Below are 15,215 nucleotides of genomic sequence, written 5' to 3'. Positions count from 1 at the left end.
AATTTATTTTTTTAAATGAACCTTTATTTAATCAGGAAGATCCCACTAAGATTAAAAACCTCTTTTTCAAGGGAAACCTGGCCAACATAGGCAGCAGCAAGTGTCTCACAGTTACAAAAATGACACAATTAAACACACAACACACATGCAAAAATAAAAAATAAATTAAAAATAAAATAAAAATAAAATTCAATTAATTAAAAACTAACTCAGTTAATTGAAACAGTTGCATGTTATGGACTTGGCCTCAAGGATTCTTAGTTTAGATTTAAAAGCACTTAATGAAATGAATTCAGTCATTTTCCAGTGGTTCTGCAGTTTGTTCCAAGCTGAGGGTGCTAAATGGACAAAAGCTCTTTTGCCAAGTTCAATTCAGGCAAGTGGAACAGAAAGCAACAGGTAACCATGCAGATGTTTCACTGCAAGCAGGGAACATATATAGGAAGGCAGCAATCCCAGTATTTCCTTATACATGAAACTATAAATGAGAGTTCCTCCGACTGGCCAAAGCAGACCATCATACATGAGAGTATAACTCACAGTGGTGAGTCTGAAATTTACGGTTAGTGATAAACCTCAAAGAAGCATGATACACAGTATCAACCATTCGAAGACATTTAGCAGAAGCATTCATATATAGAGAATATCTCCATAATCCAGCACAGATAGAAATGTTGCAGCAACAAGCCGCTTCTTTGTATTAAAATAAAAACTCAGTTCAGCATGAACATCTGTCTGATCTCTGTTCATCCATCCATTTTCATCCATCTATCCAGTTTGGAGGGGTAGTTTGCAGGAGCCTATCCCATGTGCCAAAGGGCGAGCGGTGGGGTACACCCTGGACAGGTCACTAAAGGTTAACCTGACCCCACCAGCTGCAAACCTGTGGACTGTGGGAGGAAGCCAGAGGACCTGGAGAGAACTTGTAAGGACATGGGGAGAACATGCAAACTCCACACAGAAAAGCACAGAAAGACGTTGGATTCACACCCATGGCTCTCTTGCTCTGAGGTGGCAGTGCTAACTACTGCATCACTGCACTGCCAGTGACCTCTCTGTTCAGCAAATATGACATTCATCAGCTGCTTTACTGAAACATCACTCTGTATTTAAACCAGTCAATCAATAACACGTCGAGAAGTTACTTTACGTGTCATTATTAATAGTTGTGTTATAATGCTTAAAGTAGAAAACGTATGCTGCCAGGACATATAGAAATAGAGAGCGTCAGAGCCACAATCCATGAAGAAACATGGAGACACAGATCAGGAGGATGGAGCTGAAGCTGACAGCTGAAGACAGACAGTGATGAGCATCAGGAAGAGGAGCTATCGTGGACGAACAAGCAACATCAAGAAATCCTACACTGTAAACACATAACTGTAAACTCTACAGAAACTTCTGGCAGCTGGATGCCAGTAAAGTTACTGTAAAAAGGCTTTAGTTTAAGGGCTTGAGTAATTTGATGTAATCTTTTACTTTTTAGGTCAAGAGGGACCTCACCATTGTTACCTGCAGATACGTACGGGAACCTTGTTGGGTCTGTACCTTGCAATAAAAGCGGCTTAAGGCAACTCTCGTTGTGATTTGGTACCATATAAATAAAACTGGGCTCAACACAAAGTGATAAACAAGTACACCTGTGGCCAATTAACTCATTCACTGCCATTGACGTCTATAGCCGTCAATGGCAGTGAATGAGTCAATGGGTTTAACTCATTTACTGCCAATGGCTGGCAGTGAATGAGTTAAGAATCACCAATCAAGATAACAAACTGTGGGAGGAAGCCCACGCAGGTACAGTGAGAACCCTCAAATCCACACTGAGGCTTCAGCTGACCAAAGACGTGAAACAAAGCCCTTCTTGGTGGGAGGTGACAGTAGCAGCCACTGCAGCACTAACAATTACTTTGAAACTGAAGGCATAGTTTTCTTGAGCTCAGTGTAACCTCAGTACAGTATCTGAAGGTTCAAGTCAGCACAGCGCTATAAACTCATACATGTTGTAATTAGAAAACTGAAAATAAACAGCGGATCTCAAGGTTTTAGACGCATCAGTGAATAATCATGTCAAATGCTGCTTTGCTTGGATATATTTGTGGAATTGTATTCAAATCATTATTTGAATAGTTCATCTTTACACAACAGGTAACAAGAATAGACTGCTGTGTCCCAATCAGTGTTGCCTTCCAAAAACACTGCAGCTAATTACCTTTACTGTTTGTCAGAACAATGTAATGCAGTCTGGCCCATTAAAGTGTGACAGGCACAGTGGAGTCAGATTTGTTATCTATACTAGACAAATATAATAAGCTTAAAATATAAAAGCTCCGTTTCAAATAAACACACAAACGATTGAATGTAGGACTGCTTTCTTGCATTGGTGCAATATCTCTAACATTAGAAACATCCTGTCTCAGATTCCCTTTCATGCACACATTCCCTTTTACATAACTCTAGTTAAGAGGTATTTTTTCTAAACACTGCTTCTCTGTGGCTTTTAACCCCCAAAACACGCTGCACCAAGGATGGGGTCCCCCGACACCAACAGAGTAACATAGTGTACGCTGTTAAGTGCCAGGAGGATTGCCAGGGTTTATACTTTGGGGGAACCAAACAACCTTTGGCGAAAACGGATGGCACAACACAGAAAAGCTACCTCGTCAGGCCAGGACTCTGCAGTCTATTTACACCTACAGGCCAGTGGACACTCTTTCAATGATGAGGATTGTACACATCCTGGACAGGGAGGAACGCTGGTTTGAGCGCGGAGTCAAGGAGGCCATTTACGTGAAAAGGGAAAGACCATCTCTGAATCGAGGAGGGGGCCTAAGGGTACATCTTTCACCATCTTACAATGCTGTGATTGCAGCCGTTCCCCTACTCTCTGTGAATGGTACATTCATAGAGGGTAGGGGAACGGCTGACTTGATCTCATGGCCATGGATCAGTGGTCTTTGATTAGTGGTCATGACAATTTGCATATTAATGATCAAGGAACTGACCTCCCAGCTCATTGTTCATTCAGTGGTGCTGGTTTCAGTCATTATGCAAATGTGCTGTTTATAAGATTGGAAACCTGCAGTCAGCTGAGACTGAAGAAGTCACCTGGATCAGCGACGAAACGTTTCTCGCACTGAAAACGTCCAGATGAACAGAATCAGCAACTGTAAGCGGCATTGTTTGTTATTGTTGCCAACAAACCCAGCTAATCATGTCTGGATTTAAAATGTCATAGAAACTCCTGTGGATGTAATGCGTATACTTTGATCCATAGAGGATATTATAACAAACAGTATAAACGTTTTGGGTCAGTTTGTTGTTGAAAGGATTAGCACATTTCTCTTTATGCTCTAATATAACATTTGTTTTAGCTTTTTGTTTATTAGAAATGTTGCAAATGGCATTTGATAACTGACAGAATCATTCATGAATTATTGATTATTTTTAATGAAATCACTGCGTGCACAGACACATTTTCAGCATTCATCACTCTTATGTTGCCAAATGAAAGTTGTTCTTGTTAACAGGCTAACCGGTTATCAATAAAACCCTTTTCCAATTATCTCGGCACAGATGAAAACCACAGTGCTGATTAAAGAATTAATACGTTTCACTAGTTGAAATGCGTAAAAATGGATTTTCCTTCTAAAACTCCAGAAATGGAAGACAAAGACTACAACAAGAGAGAATTATGCACACAAATGATAAACAATAACACAAACAGTTGTGGTGGAACAGACAATTACAGAAGCAGAAAGTCAAACACAAAAACACCGAAAACTTGTAACAAAGAAATGTGACCATTAATCAGCAGTGAGATCAGAGTCGTGTTGACCTCGTGGGCAAATTACATTCTGCTGAATCTCGAGTGAATCTTTGTGTCCCTCCATGACTTCATTTAAGCACCAAAATAAATGAAGCATCCATATTAGCTACATATGTAAACTAAAGGTAAGATGGAATTATAGAAAACCTTGATTATAAAATGCATTGTTGGTGGTACCAACCACCTACATGATGATGTTATTGTCGTATTATAGAAAGTAAGTGGAGGAATCTCTGCTGGCCCTCAGGCTGCACTGCTTTAAAAACCAGGCATGATTTCATGCAAATCACTGCACTGGGCTCGGGAACACTTGCAGAAATAATTTTGAACACAGTTCAACATGCTATCCATAATTGCAGGTTGCAGCCTATTTCATGCATCGAATAAGCCAAATGTAAACAAAAGCTGCTGTCTTCTCTGACAGCTGATTTAAAGTGGACTGGGGCAGAGTGAAAAAGTATTCTGTGACAAGGAGAAATAGAACTTTTACTGGCCTAGGTCCTAAGCTGGCCTGCATGTAGTCCAAACCTTTCACAAACTGATCTTCAGGAAATGAAAACTATGATAACAAAGTGTCATGACCACTGAGCAGCTTCGATCCTCTGTCGGAGAAGAACATGACAACAGTCACGGAGCTGCTCTCCTCAGTAGAGGGTGGTGAGCATGAGCCTGCTCCCAAATCTTTTTAAGATGTATTTTTTTCTATGTTCTATTTATGAGATTTGCAAAGCATTGCATTCATTTATTTCTGCAACAGAGGTTGTGAAACCAAGCAGCTTCCACCTGTTTATTTTATCCAGTGTGTGTCAGTGCAAAACTAAAATAATGTCATTGATGTTAAATGAGTGAAGAATGACTGAAAGTCATTTCAGCCTCAACTTCAAATATTTACACCATCTTCAACCAGCTGTGACACATTTTTATCCATCACTGTGACTGATTCCAATCATTGATCAGAGTGTCTACAGCTTCATAAAGCTTCACACAGAAGCTTTAATCAAACAGTGATTGCTACAGTAATGTACACCAAATATTTCAGTATCAGGGAAGAGAGGAGAGTGCACGTTTAGCTTTCTTTCTGGAATAGAAAACCTGGAGTTTCCTTCATTTCAAGGTTAACAAACTCAGAGTTTCAGTAAACTTTCTGGAAGTTCGCCCACGTCTGATAGGCCATCACTGGCTCATTAATATTTGAGAAAATCACTTTTTTTGGTCAAAATAATCAAACCCTGCAGCTGAACTGAAAACAACAAAAATAAAAATTTAATTATAATCACAGCAGCATGTGGAACAGTGTGTACATGGCAAACACAAAGGATTGAAAGTAGTTTTTATTAAACAGCCAAAACTGGTGAACATGCTCAAAGACGGCGTAAAAACAAACCCTGCACTTCAGGGCTCCTAAAAAAGAAGCAGGAAAGTTTGATGATTTTTTTGTTAGAAAGGTTTTTGTGAAGGCGCCATCCTTTGCATAGGTCACGTGACACACTGGGGCACAAGGAGAAGCAACAGCACGACTCAGCAAAGAACACATGCAAACCGAGGCTTTTAATAAACACGGGAGGTAATCAGGGAGAGTGGACAAAACAGGTTACAGCTGAAGCTAATTAAGAAAACAACATGGAGAAAAACTAAGAGACAGATAAGAGTAACAACAAAACAAAACAGGAAGTAACCAAATAGGGAATCACCCAATAGAGGCAAAGAGGTGATACGAAGACACCAAGAGGCTGAAGATCAAACAGAAACCACACACAACCCAAACGCTTTCACTTCTGTGGCATCAGTGAGATGCTGAAAAAAACGAAAATAAATCCAGAATACATTTGTAAGGAATGAATTGTAAAAATATTGTTGGATGTCGCAAATTTGACACAGATTAACATTCATATACAATAATAAATTAATTAGTTTTTTAATTTCAATAAACACATTTTCAAAAGAAGAGAATTTTCTTTAGTTATTTCATGGTTCAGGCTTGAAGGCTTGAGAAGTCCCCAACTCAACAAACCAAGAAAGTGTGAGACTATGGCAGTGTGAGTATGAATGGATGACCTTCAACTTGAAATTGGAGCAGAGTTATAGAAAAGGGTACGTCTACCTGGTATTGTTGTTATAACACAAAAAACAAAAGGCAAAGAGATTAAAATGGGAATGGCAATAACAAGAGTTTTATCAATAAATTAAAAAAGACAATTACATTCAACTTGATTTTCCACCGTTGTTTCTTTTGTTCACATCATTAATGGTGTCAGTGTGAGAGGCGTTAAATAGTGTCAGGGAAATTGCTGATCAGGTTGTGAGCTAGAGTTTGTCAGGGTAACAAATGTGCAATAAAACTGTATGTAGATTAGTTTTTGGAAGCCCAGCTCACAGATCTGAATATAGGAAACACGTGGAGAAGGTGAAAAGGTGAAGCAAACCAGAATACAGGCAACAAGGAGGCCGACTCTGCACGATTGTAGCTTAAATACACAAAGTGAGAAAATCAGATTGAGGATAATGTTTGTCACATATGCAAACTAGAGTTTTGTTTAAGCTGCTTTCATGGGAGATAAATTAGTATTTAGATGAATACGGTGGTAGAATAATGGACTTTTAACACCAGCATGTTTTGTTGCCTTAGTGGTGAAATCAGGCAAAATTAGCATCTGGGGTCCCTCGAGCTTTAAGTCAAAAGTCAGTGTCAAATTATTTTTATAAGCACGTAAGCACAACAGCTGTTGACCAAAGTGCTGCAGAGCTAAAAGAATAAATTAACATAAAATAGCAAAACAATAAATCAGATTCAATAATTATTTAATATGGCTTACAACAAGTTTTTTTTATCACTTTTTATTTAAGGGTATTTAATATTTAATCCTTTCTACGCAGCCGTTAGGAAGAAATCTTTGAAATGAAAGGCAATGGTTCAATTGCAGTTTCTAAAATTAATTAAGTAGTTTTAATTCTATTGTACTATCTGTGGTTGCAAAACTCAACATGTGCTGTTCTAAACTCATACCTTAACATCATTGTGTTTCTGCTACTCTTCCAGCCCCCAAAACTACATCTGACCAGAATAGTGAAGCGTTGCCTCTGGTCCCCCCCAGCTGAAAAGACTGCAGCACTCAGCGTTATGCATGTCTAAATCAGATTCAGAATAGATGAATAAAGAGCACATTCTTCTTCATTAAAGGGCACATGTGCGATATCATTTATCCCCTGGTGCTAAAATCTTAAATCAAAACCTTAATTACAGGAGCAAGGGCAACACGTTTCCCCTTTTCTCCTTCAATGACCACGTAGATGAAGAATTCATCCCCCATCCCCAGGGAAGGGATGATTACCCAGAAAGGCTAATGTTGCCTCAAACATTACCAAAATCTCACAATTTTAGCAATTAAAGTGATGAATTGTGTCTGAGGTAGTTTGTAGCTTAATAAGGTTTAGTGACAATAAGAAATTAGTATGCTTATCTTTCCTTGCAGTGGCAGCACTGTCAACAAACCCGACAACACTGATGCGGTTTCAAGGCGGCCCCAGTGTCCTGAAACTGTTTTATATTCTTATCTTCACATTGTGAGTGAGTCAGTAGAAGAAATGCAAAACTCATCTGCAAGAAAACATTTTTATGCAGTTTTGATTTGGTCAAAATTATGATGATTTGCACATAAACGACAGCTAAAGCTTTCAGGTGTCTCTTGCTTACCTGTGGGAGTGGGACAGTCCACAGAGAACACGCTGCTCTCACCGTGTCTGAGACTTCACTGTGGTCTTGTGGTTTTTAAGAGGTTTGTTTGGGGTTTTCTGTACAGGAACAAAAGCAGGGTGGAGATCACAGATGAATAAATTACTGCTAAATAATATCTCTATAATTTTGTGGGATTTATTACTGAATTCCACTCAAGTGGGTTAGTTTCTTGTACAAGTTTCTTTTACAAGCTACAATGAAGTATTAGCCATCTTTGTGTCTTTCTGACAACGCTGTAACTATTTGGAAGTGAGAAGAAGAGTGGTGTGTACAAGGACGTGACCGACAGGAGAGCACAGATAGATTTTTCTTTGGGTGTCACTATAAAGCCTTTAAGGAAGCAAAGATGAAAAGCCATTACCTGACCCGCAGGGACGCCTGTTGTCATTGCCGCTACAGGCCGAGCTGAAGCGAGTTAAAGAAGGAAAATATCTTGACTGAAAGACAGACAGACAGCCATCAACTCTGATAACAATAGCGGGCGATGAAAGCTCCAATGCAGCATAATCATCGGGCACTTTGGTCTCAGTCGACTTCGAGGCTGTGACAATTGGAGTACTTTCAGATTCTGGCATGCGTGTACGTGCAGTATCGCACGTATTCACACGTTCTCTCTTTAACGTCACCGTTTCACTTTGAGTCAATAAAGCTGTGTGTGTCTGTTTTTATCCTGTGGCTCAGTTTCCTACAAATAATCATTTGACTCTCATCACTTTTCACCTGGCACCAGGTTTTTTTTTCTTTTTGTTTTGGACAAATGACAGAGGCGAGAAACTGCCCAAAGACTTTTCTGATGAAACTTCAAAGCGTTTTCGTTATTGGCTTGAACGACAGCCTTATCATTGTCCTACACTACAAACAGTTGCTGATTTTCTTTTAGTTACAAGTACTCTGCACTTTAGAAACCTCACAGAGAGAGTCTGATGTGGAAACATGCATATACAGAAATAAAAAAAAAAAAAAAGATTGAAATACCGAATGTGATTGCATATTTTACGGAGCCCCGCAGGGGACATGGGAGAAAAAAAAATTAGGGAGAAAAAAAAAAATTAAGACGGACTTTTGCGAGATCTCGCAAAGCAAACTCGGGATCTCGCAAAACTTTCTCGCGAAAGTTGAATTCCAACAATGGCGGCAGCTACTTAGTTGTAATATTACTCTTTCTGGGTCACAAAATACACTTTTAAGATATTTTGAGGCGTGAATGTAGTTGTGTAAACGTCAGATACCTGCTCGGTTTACAAGACATCACATATTTGCAAAAGTGCTCCGACGTTTTTGGAGATCTGACACCCACTAGCTCGAAGCTAACGGGAGGTCGAGACCTACTACAGCCGGGAGGAACACCGCTTTCCCGGCACATCGTGCCTCGACCTCCCGGTCGGCTTCGAGCTGGCGGCCTCCGAAGAATGCGGCTAAAACTTTTGCGAGATCTCGCAATACTTTTGCGAGATCCCGGTTTGTTTTGGGAGATTTAATTTTTTTTTTCTCCCTAATTTTTTTTCTCCCATGTCCCCTGCGGGGCTCCGTAATATTTGGATTGAGCTTTGAAGACAATATTTGGTGTTTTTCAGCACAGACTGAGGTCTCTTAGGCAGCTGTCTTTCATTTCTTAAAGTAGTCTTGAGGAACAGTGAGGAACAGTGAGGAACAGTGAGGAACAGTTCTCCAGGCTCTCTGAAGGAGCTTCAGAGGTGTTCTTTGGATGTTGGCTGTCTTTTGGTCATTTTTTCTGTCCAGATAATCTCATACCGCTTCAATAATGTTGAGGTCCGAGCTCTGGGGAGACCAATCCACGGCTCGGTATGCTTTCACTGCACTGGCAGTTATTGGGGGCTAATTGTTATAAGCCACTAACAATCAGATGCATTCCAGATGGTATCGACGAGTGAAATCTAACATGCTGTAAATCCTTCAGTTTTGACAAAGATTCCCAACACCACCGGCTGAAATGCATCTCAACACCTTTAAAACGTTTTACAAATGTCTTTGGCTGTACACACTCACAGCTCCTCTCCTGATTTCTTTTGATCATATTGACAAAGAATTAAACTTTCGGATTCATCATCCCATCATAAATGTGTACTCACTCATCCAGGTGAGGAGCAGTCTGCAGTTCTGCAGTCTCTTTACCTGAAGGTCAGTCCATGTGCTGTTCTTGAGTAATTTGGCATACCTCAGCCTTTTCTCCCTTATTTCCTTCCTTCTTTACAGCCTTAACTCTGTTTCTAATGAGGCTTCAGTGAACAGTGCATGGATCAACTGAAGGACCAGCATCTTTCACGTCTTTGCTGGATTTTTTTCCTGATACCTTAAGGACATGACTTTAGTGTTCATAGATTCAACAAAGTATATTTGTGAGATGCTGCTAGTAATGAAGTGATAAAAGATATAATTTAAATTAGTACTTTGCTAAGTTTTCTGATATCTGTACACCAAGCACTGATTCATCCATTGAGGCAGGATCCTTTTTGAATTATTCAAGATATTCTATTTACAAGATGACCAGACTGGTAGCCATCAACTAGTTTCTGGTTGGATATTTGATCAGTCTTCTTGGTAGAATCAGTAGAGTTTATCTAAATTGGTTGTACCAGTGCCAATATAGTCCACAGATTTTCAACACATTTTCAGAAGTGTTAAGCTCTGGATTTTAAGATGACCATTCCTTAATGGTTCCCTGCATTATCCACTCCAAAACCAGTTCTGATGTGTGTTTGGGATCATTGTTAGAAACCAAGTTCTGTCCAAGTTCCAACCATCTAGTTGAAGAATTTAGAGGCAGCCCTCGTCCTTTAATATATAATACTTACATTATGTATTATATCACTTTCTGCAATATACCAGTACCACTCGTGGCTAAACCGCCTGTAGCGTGATGCTACCACCACCATGCTTGACAGCTTCAGTAGTGACAGTAAAGATTTGAAAGCCTCACCTTTACTCCTAAAAACATACATCTTATCATTGTGACCAACTATTTCAATCATCTGACCATAATAATAATAATGGATTGGATTTATATAGCGCTTTTCAAGGCACCCAAAGCGCTTTACAATGCCACTATTCATTCACTCTCACATTCACACACTGGTGGAGGCAGCTACGGTTGTAGCTACAGCTGCCCTGGGGCAGACTGACAGAAGCCAGGCTGCCATATCGCACCATCGGCCCCTCTGGCCATCACCAGTAGGCGGTAGGTGATGTGCCTTGCCCAAGGACACAACGACCAGGACAGAGTACGGGGATCGAACTGGCGACCTTCCGGTTACAGATGCGATTCCCAACCCCCTGAGCCACGGTCGCCCATAAAATCTTTCTCCAGGAAGGAGAAGTTTTTGAGTGTGGGAAGCTTCAAGCTTTCAGTTGATCTTGAATGTTCCAGTTTTGGAACATAATACGCACCATATCAGTCCATGGAGATGAACTGACTTACAGTGGACAGCAACCCTGCTGTTCCAGCAGTTTCCAGTTCTCGGCAGATTTAAGCCTTAGTGGTTCCTGGGTTCTTCCTGATAATCCTATCCAGTTATCTCATATCTGATGGTGGCAGTTTTGGCTGTCTCCCACCTCTTGGCAAAGTGGTCACACATACATGACAAATACATTTTTTTATGCTGGCAAAGAGAAACTGCTAGTTGCAGTCAATGTCATGTTAAAGCACATCGTAGAACCTTAAGCACCACTTAGTAAAAGATTTAAGTGAGTTTGTGAGTGTATTTGTGTAGTTTAGAGAAAATAAAAATGTAATTAATAGCAATTCTTAATCTTTAAAAAGCATTAAAGGTGTAAAGACAGTGTACAATCATTTGATCCTGAAAATGAAATCATTAAAATCTTCACATTACCATGAAATGTGTGCCTGTGGTGGGTGTATGTAAAAAAGATTTTCAATATCATTAAATGTGAGCATTTAGTTCTTTCCGCCCTTTTGTTTTTTGCTTCACTGCTCTTATTCCAACAATCCTGAATGAATAATTGCCATCTCGACCAAGACTAGTAGCAGGTTTTCCTAATAAAATATTTTCTGCCTTTCTACCACAACATGATTAAACAGAACTATTTATAGAACAGCAACATGGGAGCCCCATGACAGGCACTTTGTCTGCTCACGCCCCAACAATATAAACAACAATTACCTAGAATATATCTCAAGAGTAGATCTCATTTGTTGACTTTGTTGGAGTATGCTGATTATGCTTCCCACAGCTAAAAGAGAAATAGCACGAGTGGCACAGAATGCTGACATAAGGAGCAACATTCTAGTACTTATATTTCTGTTCTCTTTGAATAATTAGATCATGCTTTGGTGTCACTTCTACCTTGAAATTAATGCAGGAGGTGTCAGATTGTTTTATGGGCTCGATGAAGCATCACACTGCCCTTAATATATCTATACTGTGTATCCTGTAAGAAATATGTTGTTTAGCACTTCTAATCTAATAGTTTTTATTTCAATTCAGATAAAAGACAATAAAAACAAAAGAACTCTTAAATGACTGCACAACACAGTGCGGTGTTCTGAAAAAGATCCTGCTGTCTTTCTGTCTGTCTGTCTCAAAAGCACCTATTCAATAATCAGTCATAAAAGGAAAATGCTTTATTATGACTTTCACCTCTTTAATTTGAATAAAATGTCATGACCATTGGTCAGAGTGAGACGAGATAAAGACAAACTCGGGATGAACTCTGGCAAATATGACTTTTCATCTCACTTGGTCAGAAATAAAATGTTTACAGTCTTTTGGTTTATGAACACTAAATGCATTCACTGCAGCCTCAGGATTACTTTGTGTTTTAAGCTAATTAGCAATTAGAAAAACTTGTACTTAACATCAATATGATAGGATCATCACTGTGAGTATGTTTGCTTTTAGCTTCAGTGTCACATACACAGAACAGCACAGTCTTACAAAAGGCTTTAGGAATCCCAGTCCTGTGTCAGATATGTAAACATCCAAACCAGCAGGTTCTTTCTTGGCTTTCTGTAGTGATTAGCCTGATAAATGTTCAATTCTATAACCAGTGCCTAAAGAAACAGGCATTCTGTCACAGTCTGGCTGAAGCTGACGGATGATCTGATATCCTCGTGTTGGTGTTGTTCCCAGATCATCATGAAAATGTTGTTCCAGGTTCAACATTGCAAGTGACCAATCACATTGTGGTGACGTTATTCTTTTGCGCGCTAAGCCATTCGTGCATTTATTAAATTCCAATGTTGCAAGGACAATATCAGTTCTGCTTACTGTTTATTAAAGCAGCGGTCCCCAACCCCCGGGCCTCGGACCGGTACCGGTTCGTGAGTCGTTTGGTACCGGGCCGCGAGAGTTGAGGCTCAGGTGTGAAATGTATAGTTTTCAGGGTTTTTATCGGTTTTCAGCGTTATTTTGTTATCGTTTTTATCATTAACTCGGTTTTCTTGGGTCTTTTCACGTGTGTTATGAATAAATCTTCTTTTTTTCGGTACCAGTACTAGTTTTATTTTGTTGTATTTATCCGCGACACCTTAAAGGCCGGTCCATGAAAATATTGTCGGGCATAAACTGGTCCGTGGCGCAAAAAAGGTTGGGGACCGCTGTATTAAAGGGTTAGGGTTACGGTTAAGTTCAGGGTCCGTTGATCGGCGGACAGAGGCGGTTTCTCGCATCTTAAGTACAGTTTTTTGTTTTACGGCGGTTTTTCCCGAAGTCACAAAAGTATGACGTCACAACATTCTGATTGGTCACTTGCAATGTCGATCCTGGAACAACATTTAGTATGATGATCTGGGAACAACACCAACACGACGATATCAGATCGTGCGAAGCTGACTGTGTGGAGTGAAGTGGACCCAAGTGCAGACTCGCAGACATGAAACACAGGGGGGAAAACACAAGGTAAATGGTAAACTCAAAATGCCTAAAAACTATGTTGTCTCACCGCTCTCCACACCCTTTCCTTTACTTTTTTCTTAAAAATTACATGAGATGACATGTAGTCATATGGATTAGTCAATATTTCAGCCCACCGGCTCAATCCTCTGACAATTTCTTGAAATTACAAGCTAAAATTTACTGAAAAGAAAAATCCAATCATGTGTAACTGCTTTACGCTTTCAGGGCAAGTTGGATTTATCCTTTCGACTACATTTTAAAAGATTTGCATAATGAGCATATGTAAAGTCACTGAAAAACATTTCAGCAGGAGCAATGGGAAAAAGCCAACCTGCTTTTTCTCCCTCCATTACAAAACAAAGTAAAACTTGGCAACAACAGATTTTACATTTAACAACCAGCTATAATGCACCAAACACTAAAGACGTTTATGGCTGTGCAATTGTGGAAGATCTCATAGATGCTATTTTCTCTGCAGGGTAAGAGAACAGAAATTGCTTCTGATTGCATCTTTAAAATGAAACACGCCTTTGTCAGCAACTGCTTGTATAAGCCAAAGTGCCATTTAGCAGGTGAAAAAACACATTTGTGGTGAATTGCCAGGGAAAGAGCTGCATAAATCTCTATTGGATGGACAGGAACATGTGAGACTGCTTGAAAATCAGTTTGGGCACAGAAGACATGCACTCATGGGTCACAGTGGACTGAATTTAAAGGTGTCAGAATAAACCCAAAGAAAGCAGTCTAGACTTTTTTTTTTTTATTTCCCAGAGAGTTAGATGTAAAGATCAAAGTCATTCTAATATCTGTGTGATGAGATCTAATCTGGAGGCAGATAGTTTGCTCTTTCAGACACTGGAAAGCACCCCTTCCAGAGCAAAATATAACCCATTAACAAAAATATGATTTTAGCCCCCGAGAATTATCTTCAGTTTGAGAGGCATTTTTCAAGGCACTTATCAAACTGAACTAGATGTTTGAACTCAAGTTTCTTGAGGTCTTTCGCAAAGATTCTCTAAAAGCACTGTACAGTGTACATACATAAATAAATCATCATAAATCTATAACAAATGGGAGTAGAGGCTGTGGTAGTTCAGCCTGGTTTTGCAACTTGGCAGTTGACACAGACCATAAAATACAGAAGGCACAGTGAAGATGAGAGAGGCCTTTCTCTCTCAGATTGTGCGCTTTATATGGACTAAAGCTCCGTTCCCAGATTAAACATGAGCACACAAAGAATGAGAGAAAGAAAGGGAATGTGTTATGTGTGACAAATGCAAGGAAACATATGCACAGTGAAGTAAATATTCAATTTAAACAGGCTTCAGAAACGGTAATAAGAATTGGGAGCATCAGGAGACAGAAATCCTCTTTGCTTTTCAGATTAGGCTTCAGACTTTCCTTTCCGAAAAGCTTATAGTTATATATATATATATAACAATGCTGAATCACTATAACAATGACATCATGCCTGGAATGAATGTGAATAACAAAAATTAGAAAAAGAAAAAGACACTGTTACTTTCAGGATCAGGAAGGCACGGAGAGCAGTGAGGAGGGAGAGATTTATGGGGGTTTATGCTGGCCATAAGTATTTTTGGTAAAAATAAATAAATAATAAGAATAATAAGAATAATTTTACAAGGAGAGGAAAGAAAATGAAATCCTGACCATGATAAGAAAAAGGTCTTTTTGTTTGTGGATCCTGAAATGAAAACTGAGTCACTACTCTATTTTTATTCCTTTAATATCTGTTTTCTGAAAAAATGTCTTTTAATGT

Source organism: Pundamilia nyererei, unplaced genomic scaffold (assembly GCF_000239375.1).
Source record: "Pundamilia nyererei isolate P.nyererei 1_Seehausen unplaced genomic scaffold, PunNye1.0 scaffold00376, whole genome shotgun sequence".
NCBI lineage: Eukaryota > Metazoa > Chordata > Actinopteri > Cichliformes > Cichlidae > Pundamilia > Pundamilia nyererei.
The sequence above is the reverse complement of the archived record's forward strand: the minus strand, read 5'-3'. Positions refer to the sequence as shown.